The 15,003-nt window shown below is 37.4% G+C and overlaps 1 protein-coding gene across 2 annotated transcripts in view; it reads left to right on the plus strand.

Annotated features, from left to right (window-relative positions):
- The window catches only part of ZNF385B (zinc finger protein 385B), a 305,087-nt gene that overhangs the window by 171,082 nt on the left and 119,002 nt on the right, over positions 1-15,003 (plus strand). The window contains exon 1 of one of the 2 annotated variants that reach the window (XM_057747107.1): positions 234-286. The exons of the other annotated variant lie outside the window; for it this stretch is intronic. The gene's annotated coding sequence lies outside the window, so the exon portion shown is untranslated. Of the gene's footprint in view, positions 1-233; positions 287-15,003 lie in introns of those variants that run through there. 2 annotated transcript variants of the gene reach the window in all.

Here is a 15,003-nt window from a genome sequence, read left to right on the forward strand (position 1 = left end):
CAAGCATTTTTTGGCATTGCACCTCCTCTTTATCTGAACTAGCTTCAAAAATACTAGTGTCAAAAATAACAGCAGCTTACAGTGGGCTTGCAGCAATGATGGTAGTTTTAGCAACTGAATCAACCTTAGGCCAAGTGCCATTAGCTGGCTCAAGTCATATGTTAGGGTATTATTTTCTGCGACTTACACTCAGAACACTGGGGCTTAGATACAGGCAGTCACAAAGAAGACTAGAACTACCCGTGGTGGTGAACAATCTCTTCCCTGATGTAACATTCGCAAAAAAGTAGGTATTATAAAGTGCTGTGGATGAGCTGACAATGACTAAATGAGCATAGCTGCCATTTGAGAGCACCAGACCCTTTACAATAGCTTTGAGCATTGTTCATTAATGAAACCTGACGGAATTAACCATCTCTTATTCGAATATTTATTTAGATTTATTTGTGTTTCTGCTAAATTAAGTTAAAATTAGAGCTGCTTAATAACAATAACAAATTAATCTAAGCAAACTACTAACCTATGCTAGTAGGCTAAGGGCTCAAACGGAAATAAGAAGCAAATAACTCAGGCAGCAAAATGACTTTTTTTTAACCTTTGCTCTCTTCTAGTAAACGGTCTTATTTGCTTTGATCTTTCTGTCCTTTTTTGCCAGCTTTTCCCTTTCAAAGCTGAAAGAAATATGCCTGGTTGTTTTACTCCCACCCGTCCCTTTCCCATCACCACTTATGTGACCTGGAAGTGGAAATTGTAATTTGGGGAAGGTGACTACTACACGTGTGCTCTTTAACTTAATGACGGCAGAAAGATTATAAAGGAAGATGACTATAACTAAGGTGATCATTTATCCCAGTTTGCTTGGGATAGTCCCAGTCTATGTCTATTAATAGTCTCTCCTTTCATTCTCAAAACTCTTCTGGTTTGAATGGTAAATTACATAGTCACCCTAGCTATAACTAGGCTGGGCTAAAGAATGGTATAGAAAAATGTATGAATTTAAAAAAATGATGGTAGATGAAATTTTGGTAAAACTAGGTTAAGTTAGTGTCTTAATAACAGCAAGGACAGAGTTGCCTTTCCTGACACTGGGGTCTCTGTGTACTCTACAGAACTTTGTTATTTTTAAGGAGTGTTTTCAAATATGTAAGCAATTGTTCTTGTTTATATGCAAGAAAATTGAACTACCCATGGTGTTGTAGAATTATAATAAATGAGAGGATATTTTTCCATTCAATGATTTAAAAAGTATTTCTAATAAAAATTCTTACTGAAACTATATTTTACAAATATAATGGAGTTTTAATAAAATGAATTCATGATGGACTTGTAGAAAAACTTTCAACGACACTATGTTGCTGATAATTTTGGGTAAAGTAAAAGTGTTTAAATGGGAAATATTTAAAATGCTCGGCAAATAGAGTGGAATTAATAGAGTGGTGTCTTTTTCAGATAGTTTAATATTCTTTTTCAAATATAATTTCTGAAGGCTATATTTTGTTATGTTTCAATGTTTATTATAGTTTAAAGAAAATGTTTCTTGCCCCACACCAGGTTTTCATTCCCATTGATAGCAAATAATTCATTTTTATCATAATTGAATTAATATCTTGGAGAAATTTAATTGAATCCCAGACAAGTTATTTCCTTTGTCTTCCCTTCTAACAATAACTATTTATGATGGGTTGCATAAATAAAGCTCACTGCAAAGACTTGCTTTTAGAATCCCCAAGTAAGTTGCAACAGACCATATTCCCATTTGAAGATTCACAGTGTTTACTTATAATATACTTAATATAAGGTTTGAGGGATTTTTGAGAACACATTAGAGCCTGTTACCAATAAAAAAGAAGACACAGAGGAGTAAAACATCTGGTGATTAGAACTGCCAAAAACCTTCCATAAGCAGTTTAAATATACAACTTTCAATGAGAGCCAACATACTTTCAGTTCAATATTTTGTTACCTTGTTAATAATTAACATAATGCGACAACCCATCTGGACCATGAAATAATAAGACATAATTCCAAAGAGTTTTTATAGTATTTTTTATGTAAAAAAAAAATTATCCAGCAATCTTATGGTGTACTTTTATTCAGTATTCTTTTTCCCAGTTACTAAATAGCAGCACTTTTACAGTATGAAATTTGCTGTGGGATTCTGCTGTTGTAAGCATAACAGGGGGTTAATCACAATATCATACTTCCATTCTCAGTTTTTTAATGAGGTATACTTATTGCCAAAGTAAAGCATTCTATAAAAATGTGGAGCTCGTGTAATGATCGTTATGATTGAATTGTGTGTTGCAGCCATCCAACTTACTGAGACTATTAAATTACAGTGGCCAGTGCTATACTTATGAGTTAATAAAATGGCAGTTATTTAAGGAAACAGTTTTTTTTCCCCCAATTAGACATTATGTTTGCCTGTGTGAACCACTAGGGAAACCGGATGTAGAGAGCTCTTAACTGCATCACTGCTGGAAGATCTACATGTTTTCCAGAAGATAATGAAAAAGGGAGGAGGAGCAGGGCAAGACAGAGAGAAGAGATCTGCCAGTCTCAGATTTGTCTTATCTTAAAGGGCATTCATAACTGTTTATTCTTCATAAATGGAACATACCCAGGTTTCAGTGATTTAATTTTTGAAAAGATACTGTTCCTGCCCAATTTGTAATCTGAAAACAACTAATCACACTACTTCTAACATCACTACATTGTCTCATCATGGACCGTGGGGCGGGCTCTGGGCCTTGTTTTCCACTGAGGATAAAGAAAATAAGCTGATACTTAGAGTTGCTGGAGCAGAAGTCTCAGTGAAGCCTTATGGAATGGACCTGGAGGGAGACTTCAGGTTCAGCCTATCAGCTCTGACACTTGATAAATCACTGAACTTCTCTGCCTGTGCCTCCGTTTATCTATTGAGGACAACCCACACATTCCATCATGTCCAGTGTATGAGGACAAGAGAGAGAATGTATGTGAACCCCAAAGAGAACATATTCTTAGTGTTAAGCAGGCAGAGCGAGGGCTAAGTCAAAGCAGAAGGAGAAGAGCCAGTTGCCTTACTCTCCACCCTAAAGCCCTAGCAAGTGCTGAAGTCACCATTGGGTAGAACTGTCTTGAGGTCCTTCTAAGAAATTAGCCCTGCTTAGAAGAGATTAAGTTAAAGTTTCACTAGTGGAGCAACTTTCTGGGCATGATTATTACACAAAGTCTTTGAAGAAGGTTTCTAGGAAAAGTATCAGCCAGGCCAATCCCCTGCATCCCACTGGGTTCCAACTGTCGCCTTGGGAGTCACAGCCCCTAAGCCCTTTAATTGCTGTCTGTATTTTCTTAGTCGACAAAGAGTATGTTCTACTCAAAGTAAAACATCTAATAAAAATGTTCACATTTTTCCTTAATCCAAGAACCATGGGGAACCTGAAGAAACCTCATTTTGGAACCACACTATACAGATGATATAAAAAGGACTGAGGGAGCATTTTTAATTGTGTGGAACAAATAAGAAATATACAGTGAAAAGAATAAAAAATGCTAGCATAAAAAATTTCATATGGTTACAAAATGTCTTTCTAAGAGCTTGAATATGTATGGATATATGTGTGTGTATATATAGGTATATACATTCACATATAAATATATAAATATATACTTTATATTAAAATATTCTATATATACAGTATATATTTATATTTTTTCTTGTGGGGAATGAGCCTCTTTGGGACAGAGATTTTTTTTTTAATATATTTATTTATTGGCTAAATTGGGTCTTCATTGCTGCACACGGGCTTTCTCTAGTTGTGGCGGGTGGGGGTCACTCTTCCTTGCGGTGCGCAGGCTTCTCATTGCAGTAGCTTCTCTCGTTGCAGAGCATGGGCTCTCGGCACACTCATGGGCTTCAGTAGTTGCAACACATGGGCTCAATAGTTGTGGCGCATGGGCTTAGTTGCTCCATGGCATGTGGAATCTTCCTAGATCAAGGCTTGAACCCGTGTCCCCTGCATTGCAGGCGGATTCTTAACCACTGTGCCACCAGGGGAATCCAAGATATGTTATCATTGTGATAAGTAACTGGATAATTAGAAACTCTCCAAAGTCTCATTAAACCTTAACTTTCTAGGATTGTGGTTACTATCAGTCGTCATAAGTAAGGGTGTCAGGTAAAACATTTATCTAGAGGGAAAGCTGAAATCATCAAATAATATTTATGTAGTGGTAAACGTGAAATTCTTCGAAGGGAGCAGGAAGAGAATTTTAAAAGGAGAAATAAAGCTACTATTTATTGAGCACTACCACATTCTGGATGAAAAAATAATTGTAATCATAATAGCAACAACGATAACAACAGTTACAGGTAAAACAGGTGCAGGTAAAAGTCTCAGATGCCAGGCTTTGGGCTTAAGGCCCATGTACACGTTGTCTCATATCATACTGTGAAACAAGTCCTAACATAATCCCCATCTTACAAATGAGAGAGCTGAGACACAGCGAGATTCACTTACTTGCCAAGGTCTACTGAGGCTGTGAAGCATGAGTTCACATCCCAGCTGTCTGTCCCCAGGGTCTGTTCCCTCTCTCACTCAGTTCTGACAGCCGTGGAAGATGGGCATTGTCCGCTGACGTAGATATTAGTTTCCCTGTTAAAGAGGTGTTTAGATGGCTGTTCCAGGGTTACACACAGATTCTACAGCAAGGATGTTAACCCAGCCCTTTTTAAATATGTGCTTTCCACTATACTGTGTTAAATTTCCCCCCTTTAGAATTTTTGTCCCTGTGGTGACAGTTTAATGAATGTTGAATTAGATATCTGACTATAATTAGATCTGCCTCACAAAAGAATAATCAGCAGATCAACACTAGGTTTCACACTAGCAATAAGTATTCGCCTCACAGTAGCATCCTTGTTTTCAAATTGGCCTGTTACCTAGCTTTCCACAGGAATCAGTTCCTATCACTGAAGTGGGACAGTTTCACAATTCTAAACTTACTTGCATTCCAGTGACTAAACTGATGATGTCTCAGGACATTTTTCTTTTTATTCATGGAGCTAGTAAGATAAAGTGAGGCTTGATTAATTATTTCTAAATTCTGGGACCTATATAGAAAACACTCTTCATAATCAGGTTCCGGTTTCAGTGGAAATATACAAATAGGAAATAGACATGTAATCTGGGCTTTGACTGGGGTGGAAGAGAACTGCTATTTCTCTCCCTCTTTCTGGAATGCAGGAAATTGCTATGGATTAAAGATGCCAATACAACTTCCGAGTTAGCCCACTTTAGAAATGTATACGTACTCCCCCTTTCTTTAATCTTTTGTTCTCTTCTTTACCGCTCTCTTTTCCCTGTGGAATGTGTGTATTTGGGAAGCTCTACTGGTTTAGATTTGATGGGAGAATGGACCGGAAGCTGGATCACTCAGTGCTGGCCTCTTTGCTGATACAAGCAGAAATTCAGCCAAACAGATCAGAGTTAAGCCCCCTCTTCACTTCATGTATGCCATTGAGCCGCTAGAGAGTAATGATGGTTTTTATTTCCTCCTGGCGTTAAGTCTGAGAGGCAAACTAACAAGTAACAAGAACATTGAAAATTAAAGTTGACATGTCTTCCTTAATTCTCCCCAAGGTGCTTGAGTAAGATTATTATTATTTAATGCTTCTTCATCCCTTAAAGATAGAGAGTACCGGTCAACATGTGAAATTGTTTCAGATAATAGAAATGTGCCTGGAAACTACGACCAAAATATGAAAAAATATCAGAGTGGCTGAAAGGGTGGGGTTCTAAAAGCCTAAGGTGCAGACTAATGCAGAGGTTCCTCTGCAGTGCTGGGCAGGGTTTTTCAAGAGCTTCTGTCATTTTGTGACCTTTTCCTTCCTTGTATAGCCCTCAAGCTCAGCCCTCCTGTGTCATCACATTTTGCTTTTCAGATTCACCGCCTTTGATGGTGGGTCAGGAACATCATCCGGGTACACAAAAGACAGTGCGCTATAACATTTGAAGTGGAAAAGAAAAGATTCCTCAGTCACTAGGCAGGCTGACCTCAGGGCTGTCAAGCAAATTATGCCAGCCCAGGATGGCTGCTCAGAGAATCACGGTGGTGTGGCAGGTGATGAATGAGTGGTTTTCATGCCCTCAGGCTCCTTCCTGAGAGAGAGAGAGAGAGAGAGAGAGAGACTAAATTGGAAAATGATTTTAGCAATCATGGTGGGTAAGTCTGACAGAACTCAAATACCACCCCCTACCACTGTGCTTGCATGAGGAGTGATGCCAGGACTGCGGCTTGACTTGTGGGATGTTCAACATAGCGATGAGAAAACTCATCTTCCTTATTCATTCTGCCTTTTTGAAATGAAAATTTGCTCAAGCAGAACAGGATTTCTTTATATCAGAAGTGTTGTGATCCAGAGAAAAGGGCCTACAAAGTGCACACCTTTCCAGTGGTGGTTAGAAACTGGCACTGACAAAATGGCCCCCAGCTTTTGACCGTGCCTGGGTATGTCAAGTCTCTTCGTATTCAAGCCCCATCAACTCCCACAGGGATATGAAAGACCACTTTATCTTTTGAAAGAACCTAAACACAGGGCACGTTTGTTTTACTTCATAGATTTAGAAATGGAATTTATTATTAGAAGAAACTAGAAGTTGAATATTCATTAGTACCCTTGATCCTCTTTTGAGCAGAAGACTTGAAAGAAGCCCGAGTTTGGAAGGAATTTTTTTAATCTTCTCTTTTTCCTGTGCTTTTGGGGCCGATATTAAGTTCTGCCATCTGTAGAACATGTTCATTTTGTGTCTTTTACTTATAAGCTTCAGCTCTTTCAGGAAATTGTTTTTTTAAGCTTATGTTACCTAAACGGCAGAAATTGGCTTCCATCTCACATCATCTCTGCATTATTAAAATGCAGCTTGTTGTGCAGAGTTTTAATGGACTCTTTATGGCCTTTACATATTAATGTTATATATTGAGAACTATTAAAGCATTGCAAATAGAACATATTCACCAGTTAAATTGTCTGTTTTATTTGTGGTCATGAGTGAAAAGGACAAGCTAGTTATCTTCATGGTCGTTTAGGAAAAAAAGTTGTAATCTAATACAAACTTAGTCTCTTCATATAAGGCACCATGATCATATAATTCCAAGGCAGCCTATAGTTTATTACTCTCTATTTGATACTTACCTTTAAACCGTGAAAACAAAAGCAACCCAATTTCAACCTACTTTTGATTATTTAAGTATGAAGTACTTATAGTAAATTCTTAATCTGACTTTTTTTTCTTCTGTCAACAAGAAGAATGGGGTAACACTTCATTTGTCTTTAGCTGGTATGTACTTAGGGATTCTGAACACTTGAAAAATATCTAAATAATGCTAACTGGTCAACCAGGTAGAAGGGGCAGAGAGTAGGAAAAGAGGTGAGGAAAAAATACATCGTTTTAAAATTATTTGTCCCACTTTTCTGTCTAAACCTGAAAGGAGTATTATTTTCTTGTCCAATATTCACTCAAATGTTTCATATTAAAACTTTGCTCAATCAAGTTAGCAACTTATGAAGTTGGGCCCTGAATGCCTCCTTTTCAGTCAGACGAGGTGGCGTCCCAGCGAAATGCTGAGAGCCCGGGTTTAGAGTCTGGCAACATCTTCAGCGTCTGTTCCCCACTCTGCCGATCATTAAATCGGGGTAAGTCATATAAATTCTCTGGGCCTATGGCCTCGATGACAATAATAGACCTTGGACTAGATTCATTCAACAGATATTTACTGAGCGCCTAATACTTGCTGTGTTTCACTTGTGTTAAAAAAGTTAAAAGCAGCCTCGTCTTCAGGGAACTTAGAGTTTAATAGGAGAGACACCTGTAAAAACTAATGTGTGTAATAAAGTTTTTTTTTTTAAACTGGAGTGTAGTTGATTTACAATGTTGTATTCGTTTCTGTTGTACAGCAAAGTGATTCAGTTATACATATATATATACATATTCTTTTTCATATTCTTTTCCATTATGGTTTATTACAGAATATTGAATATAGTTCCCTGTGCTATACAGTAGGACCTTGTTGTTTATCTATTTTATATGAGGGTGAGTCAAAAATTATCCACACTCCGGTTATATTAAAACTTCTGTTGACTGCACTGTCTTATCAGTGCTTTCTGTTCAAGGCTACTGTCTCCCTAGTCACTGCTGTGCAGGTGTGAACGTGTTACATCAGTTCATTTGTAACTGCGGTGTGCATAAAAACAGATGCCCCACTTGTGATTTGCACTAAAGAAGAGCAGTGTGCAGTGATTCGTTTTTTGTGGCCTGAGGTTGTGCACGTCCATACCCTTCTGCCCACACTGTCAACACTCTGCAAAAACTTCGTTTTGAGGTGTTAAAGCATTCTCCCTGTAGTCCTGCTCTTGCTCCATTGGACTTTCACCTGTTTGGTCTCCTGAAAGTAGCCCTACAAGGACAAAGTTTCACTTCTGATGAAAAAGTGAAGACAGCAGTGCATTCGTGGCTCTCAGCTCAGCCTAAAACATTTTTTAATGAGGGAATACAAAAGCTTGTTGACAGATGGACCAAGTGTATTGAAAAGCAAGGAGATTATGTTGAAAAATGATATTTGTCTTTTCTAAAAATTAATTAAAATAAATTCTACAGCCAGAGTGCAGATAATTTCTGACTCACCCTCGTACACGGATAAATGTAGTTTGTATATAAACATAGCTTATACACAGTTTATATATGCTAATCCCAAACTCCTGATTTATCCCTCCCCCACCCCCTTTCCCCTTTGGTAACCATAAGTTTGCAGTCTATGTCTATGAGTCTGTTTCTGTTTTGTAAATAAGTTCATACTGTGTCATATTTTAGATTCCACATATAAGTGATACCATATGGTATTTGTGTTTCTCTTTATGACTTACTTCATTTAGTATGATAATCTCTAGGTCCATCCATGTTGCTGCAAATGACGTTATTTCATTCTTTTTCATGACTGAGTGGTATTCCATTGTGTATATATACCACATCTTTTTCCATTCATCTGTCAGTGGACATTTAGGTGGCTTCTATGTCTTGGCTATTGTAAATAGTGTTGCTATGAACATTGGGGTGTATGTATCTTTTCAAATTATAGTATTCTCTGAGTGCATGCCCAGGAGTGGGATTGCCAGACCATATGGCAACTCTATTTTTAGTTTTTTTAAGGAATCTCCATACTGTTTTCCATAGTGGCTGTACAATTTACATTCCCACCAACAGGGTAGGAGGGTTCCCTTTTCTCCACACCCTCTCCAGCATTTGTTATTTGTAGACTTTTAATGATGGCCATTCTGACCGGTGTGAGGTGGTAACTCATTATAGTTTTGATTTGTATTTCGCTAATAATTAATAATGTTGAGCATCTTCTCATGTGCCTATTGGCCATCTGTATGTCTTCTTTGGAGAAATATCTGTTTAGGTCTTCAGCCCATTTTTTGCCTGAGTTGTGTTTTTTTGTTATTGAATTGCATCAGCTGTTTGTATCTTTTGGAAATTAAGCCCTTGTCAGTTGCGTCAGTTGCAAATTTTTCCCCCAGTAGGTATGTTATCTTTTTGTTTTGTTGATGGTTTCCTTTGCTGTGCCAAAGCTTCTAAGTTTGATTAGGTCCCATTTTTTTTTAATTTTGCTTTTATTTCTATTGCCTTCAGAGACTGACCTGAGAAAACATTGATAAAATTTATGTCAGAGAATGTTTTGCCTGTGTTCTCTTCTAAGAGCTTTATGGTGTCATATCTTATATTTAAGTCTTTAAGCCATTTTGAGTTTATTTTTTTGTATGGTGTGAGGGAGTATTCTAACTTCATTGATTTATATGCAGCTGTCCAGCTTTCCCAGCACCACTTGCTGAAGAGACTGTCTTTTCCCCATTATATATTCTTGCTGCCTTTGTCAAAGGTTGATTGACTGCAAGTGTGTGGGTTTATTTCCAGGCTCTCTATTCTGTTCCATTGATCCATATGTCTTTCTGCCAATACCACACTGTTTTGATTACTATAGCTTTGTAGTATTGTCTGAAGTCTGGGAGGTTATGCCTCCTGCTTTGTTCTTTTTCTCCAGGACTGCTTTGGCAATTCTGGGTCTTTTATGGTTTCATAAAAATATGAGGATTATTCATTCTAGTTCTGTGAAAAATGTCATGAGTGATTTGATAGGGATCACATTAAATCTGTACATTGCTTTGGGTAGGATAGCCATTCTAACAATATTAATTCTTCCAATCCAAAAGCATGAGGTATCTTTCCATTTCTTTGAATCATCTTCCATTTCCTTTATCAATGTTTTATAGTTCTCAGCATATAAATCTCTCACCTCCCTGGTCAGATTTATTCCTAATTATTTTTATGAGATTTTTAAAGGGATTTTTTTTTTTTTTTTACTTTCCCTTTCTGATAATTCATTGTTAGTGTAAAGAAATGCAACAGATTTCTGTATGTTAATCTTGTGTCCCACTAACTTGCTGAATTCATTTATCAGTTCTAGTAGTTTTTGTGTGGAGTCTTTAGGGTTCTCTGTATATACTATCATGTCATCTGTATATGATGACAGTTTTACCTCTTCCCTTCCAATTTGGATACCTTTTATTTCTTTTTCTTTTCTGATTGCTGTGGCTAGGACTTCCAATACTATGTTGAATAGAAGTAGTAAGATTGAGCATCCTTGTCTTGTTCCAGATTTTAGGGGGAAGACTCTCATGTTTTCATCATGAGTATTTCACTGAGTATTATTTTGGCCGTGGGTTTGTCATAAATAGCTTTTATTATGTTGAAATATATTTCCTCTATACCCACTTTAGTAAGAGTTTTTGTTATGAATGGATGTTGAATTTTATCAAATACTTTTTCTGCATCTTACAATAAAGTGATTTTGATACTATTACACATATTTATCTAAGGTATAAATTTTTTGTGTTGGGGGGCACCAAAGAGGAGTAGTTAGTCATATCTGGGTTTAGGTGAAGGAAAGGAGATTGACAAAGACTTTACAGAGAAGATGCTTGAGCTGAATTTGAGTATTATTCTCCAGATGAACAAGGGATAGATGGTGTAAGAGCATAGGCCTGTAGGACTAAGTCATCAGAAAGCCTCAGGACCTAAGAGAGGTCCTGTATGACTGAAATATAAGTATGAAATGAAATATTCCAGGGATGGCTGGAACAGATGGAAAAGGCTTCCCATGACACACAATTCTGGATTTTTGTGAGAAGCCATGACATAGTTCCAAGTAGGGTTTGTCAACTGTTCATATATGTGTTCTAGGAAGACCACTCTATCAAACAATGGCAAAGACTTAGAGCAAAGGTTAGAAGGAAGAAATCCAGTTAGGAGGTTATTACAGAGGCACAAAGGAGAGGTGATGAAGGTGAGAGTAAGGCTATGGAGTGGAAGGGAAAGAACTGTAAGACATGAGGGAAGTGATTTGTCTAAAATCGCTGAATGGATGAGGGGTGAAGAAAGAAGAGGAAGGTCTCTATTATCCCTTCAGCTTTCGCGTCCCCTGGAGTCATTTATTCAAGACTCAAGGGAAGATTTTCATAAACACACTTAATGTAAATATATTTTTAGAGCTTGATAAAATGGCTTATTGTTTTGAAATTCTTGCTTTTAAACTATTAGAATCATTGTGTTTTTGAAGGGAACTCAGTAATGTTAGTGCCGAATGAGTCAGATATAAAAAATTGATTCTTTATTCAGAATACATACCATTGACAAGTAAATGGGCACTGTTAAATCACCCTGAATCATGTGGCATATTGTGAAGAGGCGAAAACAGTCTGGTTGTGCTTACATTCAGAAATTCTATGAGATAGCTTAATATAAATACCCGGGAGACTCAGAGAGCCAGAAACAAGAATAGAGCCTGTTAGCAGTGTCCACAGCTAACCTGAAGTCAGAACTCATGCTTAAAATTCCTCTTACCTATCTATACTCACGTTCAATTTGATTTTTTTTTTTTTTTTTGACTCTGGGTGTGTTTGTCCCTTACCCTACCATGCAAATTTCTTGAGAGTGTCTCTCGTTGACCCCAGCCCACTATAAGAACACATCAATAACTTGGCTCTCACAAAGGCAACCATGTTTACCCAATTGCCACCTCCACTGGAGTGTCTCACTCCTTATCCTAGTTGATCTTTATGTCATGCTTATGAAATTCTCTCATTTGCCCTCTGTGAATCGTGATCACCCTTGTTTTCACTTTGCCACTGTCAGGTCTGTGGGCTCCTCCTTCCTGGAACTCTACACTTTCCCTGGGTCTTTTCATCTACACATATGGCTTCTGAATGTAGATAGTGTCTATTCTTTGGCCTGAGTGATGTCCTTATGTTCCAGAAACAAAAATCTAACTTTCTTTTGAACATCTTCACCTGGTTGGTTGTCCCTCAGGCAACTCAAATTTAACTCACCCAAAACTGAACTCCTTCTTCCCCAAATGTTTGCCTTTTCTGATTACAGTCTTTTATCCTGTCATGATTAGAACCCTGCATTCCTCTGCATGCACATGTACCTTGTCATACTTTCCTCTCAGGCATACCTGCCCACTCTAAGCAGGCTAAACTACTTTTATTCTCCCAGATATACAGTACTATTGCACGTGCTTAGAAGGCCTTCTTGATACACATAAAAATTATCCTCCTACTTCCTACTCTTTCCCTTCCCCCTCCCAACCCAATTGAGAACTACTATAATAGAGTATAAGCCTCCATAAAACTACAAAAGATGGGTAATTAACAATGGAGACGTGAGGTCAGAAAGGTTTTCTGGAGGAAATAACTCTTTCACAGAGGCTTGACTGTTCAGTAAAATTCAGCCAGATAAAGTAAATGATTGTATGTGTACCTGTTGACAATCTCTAGAGATATGTGGTTGTAACAAAGTGTTGGAGTGCTACCAGCACCTAGTGAGTAGAAGCCAGGATGCTGCTAAATATCCTACAAAGTACAGCCCCTACAACAAAGAATCATTCAGTACAAAATGTCATTAGTGCTGCGGCTGAGAAACACTATTCTGTTGTAATTGCATACTATTTATTTTTCTATTTCCCTCACTAAAATATAAGCTTTCGGCGAATAGGAACTGTGCCTTATTCAAAATTGTATATACAGGAACTAACAGGTATATGCAGGAAGTAACAGTTTGCTTGGCATATAGTAGATGCTCAGTCAATATGAGTGCATAAGTGGGACGATAGATTGATGGATAGTTTGAATGGTATTCCATTCCAGCCAGAGAGAAAAACTACATATGTGGACTGAAGGCAGTAGGTTCTGAAGTTATACTTCTAAAGTGGCCTTGATGTCACTTCTGCTGTCTGAAGCCTGAGCACGGAGAGCAGTAGCAGGGCTCAAACTATGGATTCATGTTTCCGTTTTGTTGCATATTTACATATACATAATTTTACTTATTTAAATGCTGTCCTGTATTACTTGTTCAGTGATGTATAATAATGTATGTTTGTACTCATTGCTAGTAACTGACATAGTTCTAGGTACCTACCATAAGCAAGACATCTTAGCATGTTGTGCTGGGAAAATAGGGTTTGGTTTAAATTCTGGCTTAGTTTCAATATTGAGCTGTGTAAACCTAAGCAAGTGTATTAATGTCACTAATCTTTACTTTTCTCAACTATAAGCATAATGTTGTTTTGATGATTACATGGACTAAAGTACTTGTTATAGAAAATACTTCTCTCTGCCTCTTCTTCAAACTACCTATATTAGCTAGGAATTGCACTCGACTTCAGAAAAAGAGCTCTGATAATAATGACTTATGGAGATAGTTTATTTTTCTCCCACACAGTAGAAATCTGGAGGTCTGCAATCCAGGATTTGTATTATGCCTCCACAAATTCTTTAAGGAAATAAGGCTCTTTTTAGCTCAACACTTTGGCAGTCCTAAATATGGCCCTGGTACTCAAAAAGCCTACTAGAGCTCCAGTCACCACTTCGTTTGCCAGGCAGCAGACTGGAGGGCAGGTTGAAGAAAGTCATTCCCTCTTTCTTTTAAGGAGCCTTCCAAAACACATTTCTGCTACAGTAAGTGTGCTCATGTGTAAATTCCGTAAGACCTAGCATCTTACAATTTAAAGGACAGAAATGTAACATTTAAGGAATTCATTATACCATTTTATACCTAACATTATTTTGCCATCTCCAAATTATTGTGTGTGTGTGTGTGTGTGTGTGTGTGTGTGTGTATGTGTGTGTGTACGTATATGTATGTATTCCCAGATAGTTTAGTATTTTTTGATGCAGTCTTAAGGAAATGGAGCTCATTTGTTCTGACATTCAAAAATTATTTAATTTTTAAAATCACATTACTTACTAAGAAAAGGGTGGAAACCATGACATCCCAGTGGCGTTCAGCACACCCAATGTTCACATCTGGGTTTCTAAATACCATTCTTTAATAAACAGAACTAGGCATCCTTGGGGATCAGGGTTAACATCACCAGTAATAAGTTATCACTATCATCTGTTTCTTGGTATGAAGTGATGAAAAGGGCATTTTCCTCTGTGGTATTCTTTCAAAAAACTCGTAATTCCAGTTCAACCATGAGGAAAGCATTTAAATAAACCCAAATTGAGGAATATTTACAAAATACCAGTACTCCTCAAACTTTTCAAGGTCAAGATAAAAGAAGAACAACTGAGAAACTGTCAGGGACTAGAGGAGACTAAGAAAGCTTGATGAGTAAATGCAATGTGGTATTCTGGGATTGTATCCTGGACAGGGAAAGGACATTAGTGCAATATGAATAGAGTCTGGACTTTTGTTAATAGAAATGTACCAATATTGATTTCTCAATTTTGACAAATGAACCATGATAATATAAGATGTTCACATTAGAGGAAGCTGGGTGAGGAGTATGGGAACTCTCTGTATTATCTTTGTGATTTTTCTGTAAAGTCAAATTTATTCCAAAACATAAAGTTTATTTTAAAAATACAAATTACCGACACACATCGAAAGGCTGTTATATTCA

The sequence above is a fragment of the Hippopotamus amphibius genome, chromosome 8 (genome assembly GCF_030028045.1).
Source record: "Hippopotamus amphibius kiboko isolate mHipAmp2 chromosome 8, mHipAmp2.hap2, whole genome shotgun sequence".
In the NCBI taxonomy this organism is placed as follows: domain Eukaryota; kingdom Metazoa; phylum Chordata; class Mammalia; order Artiodactyla; family Hippopotamidae; genus Hippopotamus; species Hippopotamus amphibius.